Raw genomic sequence first — 5,592 nt, forward strand, 5'->3', positions numbered from 1 at the left:
AAAAAAATGCCATAGGATATTCCTATGGGGTTTTGCCTATGGCAAAATTTTGCCATTCAAAAAAATGCCATAGAATATTCCTATGGGGTTTTGCCTATGGCAAAAATTTGCCATACATGTATGGCAAAATTCTGCCATACGTATATGGCAAAAGTATATGGCAAAATTTTTGCCATAGGCAAAACCCCATAGGAGTATCCTATGGCATTTTTTTATGGCAAACCTATGGCAAATTTTCCTAAGGGTAAAGTTAAGAAGCATTTTATTTTTTTACCATATGGACAAAGTTTTACAAATTCATAAAAACATTTTATATTACAATTACATATTTATATAGTGATTGCACATTTCGTATATTTTGTTGAAAAACTTACCTTTCCACAATTTATAAAGAGAAAAAAAAACACTATTTAGTGAAATACTTTTAACGCACCTTAGATCTGCAATCGAAAAACATGAATACAAGGTGGATTATTCCTGAACTATTAGTCTCGATCAGCTGGTTAGATTTTACAAGCTCTCAATGACATCAGAGCAGTTAAAGAAATCCATATGAGGTATATTACGATTTTTCTTCATCCGAAATTATTATTGTAGTTTCAGTTCTTATCTTAGGAGTAGATTGATGAAAAAGTTTTATTATAGCTTCTGAATCGTGACAGTTGAGATGAAATTTTGTTTATTCATAAACCTGGTGCATGAGTCTTACTTTTCGAGTTGTTTCTGTTTAATGGTTTTTTTTTATTTGTATCAAAATGGTAATAAATTGAATGTCCTTCATAATAGATGACTCATGACTTAGAAATGACTTTTTATTTTAAAAAAATTAGTAATGTTTATAGTACAGTAAAAAAAAATCGTTAATATCAGAAAAAAATTGTTCAGGGGGAAAATGTTAAGGACCCTCCTCTTAGCAAATGGTTAAGTCTTAATTGACAAGCGAGGTATTGTTTCCGGTGTAGTTTTTTTGCCATATAGAATGAGACCAAATGCTAGCGATACAGGAGTCATCATAGTTTTTATGTATAAAAGTACAATGTTTAGTTTCCACTTATTTGCGCATCTGTATTAATATCTAAACTAAAGTAAGCTCTTTTTAATAATTAAAAAACTAATATTTCCCCCCCCCCCCGCTGTATCGAAGGAAAAGAACAATCAACGAGAATAAATACTTCAGAAGCTGTAAGGGTTTTATCTTTGAAAATTACAATTTTTTAGTTGCACTTATTCACACTCTTCTTTTAAACTATTTATTCTATCGATTCAATTTTATTTTTTTGCGACCCATTCAATAAAAGCACAAGAAAAAATACAGCTTTATTATATAGCCAAGAAATAGCAATATCGAAAGTGTAAACTAAGTACAAAACATACTACACTTGTTCCTAAAACTGTTATAACTTCGAAACTATTAGTCATATCGGCTGGAACTGCATTTAGTTTAGTGTAAAAATATGTATTGGAAACAATACCTCATTAATCTAGTAAGTAATATTTAAGTTCCTTCCCCAATTTACTTCTTTTCCTCTCTTCCTGACAAAAAACGGAAGTGTGGGCTCGGCCCCTTTGTACCAGATTGAAGAGATTTGAGAGGTAAACTTTTGATTGAGCTTATTAAAGAGTGTAATATATAAATACATTACGAAATCGTACATGAATAGATAGTAAGAGCTCGTTATAACGAGTACAGAATAATACAAGAAATCCTTTATTACTTTAAATTTCTATGTCATCGTCCGAATCCTAGCATTGAAAATACAAAAACTATGTTTATAAATAGTTAAAAATTATTAGCTTTCCGCTATTGAGACCATTTTGTTAAGGCAATACATTTTTCAACTATTTAAATGAGCAATATTATATGAAAAATGTTAAAATGGAAAGCATAGTTTTTTCTGGTATAAATATTAAAAATCCAAAAAGGACACCGTTACCTCCCTTACAATATTAATACCTTATATGAGGGGGACCGGAAAGTAATGTATCGGTGCATTAAATATTCGTTAGTCTTAAAAACCTATTCACTTTTTCCCGATCCATTTCGATCCGGCATTGAAAGGTTGTTGCTAACGAGGGAGAATACATTAGTTGATTAAAAATAAAATCTTGATAACAAATATCAAACACAGCGAAACGACATTACTTTACAGTTTTGTCTTTGTAAATAGAAGCTCGTAATTTCATCAAAACTTCAAGAAAAGTGCTTAAAAGGAATGCGACGAATCGTGTCCCCGATGAAATGTGACGACGGAAAATTGCGTCCCGGCAAATCGTCACTGCGACAAACTGACGTTGAACCTCTTTATATATCATAAAAAAATTTTTTTTTTTCGAGAAATATAATCGAAATGGATACATTTATGACTTTGAATTATGACTAGAGCCCGGATTTTGATGACCTAAAAAATCTCAATTAATGCCCTTAAAAAGTGCAAAAAATGCCCTTATGAACTGCAAAATATGCCCTTAAAAGTGCAAAAAATGCCCTTAAAATGCGAAAATTGCGCTAAAAATGCCTTATGACATGACTTAAATAGAAGTAAAAATATTGAACTAAAACAATGTTTTACTCTTCAAAATTATTATGAGTCGTTTCAAAAAATATAAAGCAATGCAATACTTGTTCTACGTTCATTAAAGTTTGACAAANTAAAAAAAATTATATATATTGACTCCAAAACATTTTCATTTTGTATAGAAACTTAAATGAATATAACAACTTCCATTTCATAATATTATTAAATATCAGAATTACAGTAGATTATTAAATTTTTTTTTTAATATTTTGAAAGCGTCTCTTGTCTGAAAGCAAATTTTTATACCAGGAGAAGTTTCTTTCAACGTCTACTGATGTTATTGGTGATGTTATTGGAAAAGGACGGTCACACTTACTGACAATTCTTCTTCAATTTGAAAAGATGTTGCTTCACCTGTTAATATCCTAGAAATTTTCTTCATTGTTTGGAAGCCAGTGTAATAATAAAAAATTATAAAAAATAATGAAAATTAGAAAAATTTAACAAAAAATTTAAAAAATGCTTTAAAATGCAAAATACGCCCCAAAATTTTAAGGAAAATGCCCTATAAATCTCAAAAAATGCTATAAAGGACAAAGAATGTCCAAAAATGCAAATGTCATCAAAATCCGGGCCTTAATTATGACTTTACGACTATTATTGAATTTATGTAGTAAGACTTTGGTAACGGTACTTGAAAACCTAACTTTTAAGAAACTCCCAATTATTGTTAATTTAAAAATAGGGTTCGTAAAACTATCATATTCTGAAGAATTCAGCGGCGTAATTAGGCAATCTGGTAACCGAGAAGATAAAGACAAATAACATCATTTACGCGCTAAATATACTTAAACTAGTCATTAGATACTAAGTTACTCTTATCTGCTATTAATTTAAAAATTTTCGAAATTTAACTTTAGAAAGTGAAGATTACTTAAAAGCTATACGTTACCAAATTGCTAGGAAATTAAGCAACACGCATACAAACAAGTTAAGCAATAACTTTGATTCACTATTTACAGGTAATTTTTTCTAAAGTTCATGAAGTAAACGGTACATTGTAATGACAGGTTTTTTTCTCTTTAAAATATATGGTTACTCATGAAAAATGAAAAAAAAACAACCTCTTCACTTATGCTTAGAGACATGTCACATTTTTATGCAAAGTGATTACTGCGAATATTGTTTTATAGATAAGTAAAAATAACAAAGTAAAATTGTCAAGAATTGATGATATTTAAACGCTCTAAAAGAGTGAATATATTTTAATTTCAAAATTTTTCAAGTTTCTGTCTTTTGCATTTGTAAAATTTTGGATAAAAGTACCTTAATTTTTTGGTACATTTTTCTAATATTTTTCAAACTAGGCAAAATATTTGACTAAATTAGTTAAAGATTCTTAAATTAGACAACCTTGCAGAAAAATAAAGTTCCCAATGCAAAAATGTTTTAGATATTTTATTAAAACTTAACTTCAAAATTTAAAAGAAATACGCTTAGATGTGCTTGTTTTGAATTGTTATTTTTTTAATTATATTTTGATAAAGTATTCATGTAAAATTTACATGAAGTTAACACATTTTTTTCCAAATAACTCATTGATTATAAATTTATGATTATTCAAACATCCAAAAATTTATGTTTAATGTAAATCGACTCATTTTTCTTCAGAAAGTAAAATCTGTGAAATGGAATGTAATTAACAAGAAAAATATATAAATATGTTCGAGAATAAATAATTTTTCAATTGAATGAACAAAATATATTTAATTTTATGTACATACAATGTAAAAACTTCTGGATTAAATTACGGTGAAAAGAAATTACGCTATAATTTTTTACGTTAAAAATGGATTTTACAAATGAGGCACCCGAAGTGCTGCTACTTTATACAATTCTTCAATTTTACAATTATTACAATTCTTTACTATGTAGGGGAGAGGGGGGCACTTGTGAACAGGGGGCACATGTGAACATGGTATGTTTTACCAATATGATTTGAAATAAAAAATCTTGAAAAATTTTCAATTGATGGCAGTACTAGTCCTACCTCTCTGCGAAACTTTCGGAACAATGAGACATTTTGTTGTTCTATTCTGACAATTTCATTGTATCAGCTGGTGTTGTATATATTATAATCACTAGCTTCTTCAAGTGAAAGCATAGTATAAATCAATTAATAAACTAAAATTAACTATTGCAGACCATTATATGAACATTCAGGTAAGTTTATGACAATTAATTTTTTTTTACTCATTTAAAAATTCTTTATTTTTCAAGTAAGGTTTAAGAAGGATGATGGGGCACTTGTGAACAAATCATCTGGGGCAGATGTGAACAGTTCACATGTGCCCCTACATAGTATTAAGATTATTATCCTCATGATATTATAACTTTAAAAAATATGTATGCATTTAAAATTATTATTATTTAATTTTTCAGAATTAATTTATTAATTTTTTCTTTAAAAAAAATGTTTTTTTTTTATTAAATGATTGATCTTGCATTACGCATATTAACTGATACACCTGAGAAAGATAGAAATTTTAAACTACAGATGAAAAGATAGAAAAATGAAAAAAAAGCATGAAAGAGTATCAGAGAGGAACGAAAAAGGCCCATTACAACTCCTGAGGAACATGAAGTTGCGAAAAACCCAACAGTGAAAAAATTATTGTACAGCTGAAAAATTATTTTCTTATTGACAGTACTGTTGTACAGTTTAAATTCGCATAGTAAGCTACAACCCCTTCAGTATAATACGTATCTATATCTGTCATATTAAAGATTTTTTTCCCTTGAAATATGATGATTGCTTTGTGTTTTTAATCTTGTTCATATGTGCCCCAGGCATGTTCACATGTGCCCCCAATAGGGGCACATGTGAACAATTGAAGTCATTTTTCTAAAATATCATAAAGTAAAAAAATATTTTATTAAAAAATCTCAAAAAATTCCATAAGACGAAGAAAAGACTACTTAAACATATGAACTTCTTTACTGTGAGAAATTTATGATATTTTTTGAAAAATGAAGAAATAAAAAAAATTGTTCACATGTGCCCCCCTCTCCCCTA

General features: G+C 28.5%; 1 protein-coding gene and 1 pseudogene across 1 annotated transcript in view; both read right to left on the bottom strand.

Moving 5' to 3' along the window:
* Window positions 1-595, bottom strand: part of LOC107438226 (glucose dehydrogenase [FAD, quinone]-like) — a 35,037-nt pseudogene extending 34,442 nt beyond the window's left edge.
* Window positions 1-5,592, bottom strand: part of LOC107443921 (glucose dehydrogenase [FAD, quinone]) — a 127,303-nt gene that overhangs the window by 73,587 nt on the left and 48,124 nt on the right. The gene's annotated exons all lie outside the window — the stretch shown is intronic.

Source organism: Parasteatoda tepidariorum, chromosome 4 (genome assembly GCF_043381705.1).
Source record: "Parasteatoda tepidariorum isolate YZ-2023 chromosome 4, CAS_Ptep_4.0, whole genome shotgun sequence".
NCBI classification, from domain to species: domain Eukaryota; kingdom Metazoa; phylum Arthropoda; class Arachnida; order Araneae; family Theridiidae; genus Parasteatoda; species Parasteatoda tepidariorum.